Genomic DNA, 260 nt, shown 5'->3' with positions numbered 1-260 from the left:
ACCCCGCCCTCAGGAGTTTGAAGCACGTCACAGTCATTCAATCATTGAATCCTACTCAGAATACCACAGACAAGGTTAGACCTTCCGGATTCTCTTGAATGCCGCCATCAGTTCTAGCCTATACCACGAAGACTCTGATCTCACGGAATGGCTGGCTCGTTTGTCAGACGAGCGCTCGGTTGTCAGGCGATCAACCATGCATCGTGTATCAAGAATCCAAGAGATATTCACCCAATCGAAGGTAGAACGGAGGTGGTTGT

The sequence above is a fragment of the Arachis duranensis genome, chromosome 7, assembly GCF_000817695.3.
Source record: "Arachis duranensis cultivar V14167 chromosome 7, aradu.V14167.gnm2.J7QH, whole genome shotgun sequence".
NCBI lineage: Eukaryota > Viridiplantae > Streptophyta > Magnoliopsida > Fabales > Fabaceae > Arachis > Arachis duranensis.
This window is presented reverse-complemented; position numbering follows the sequence as displayed.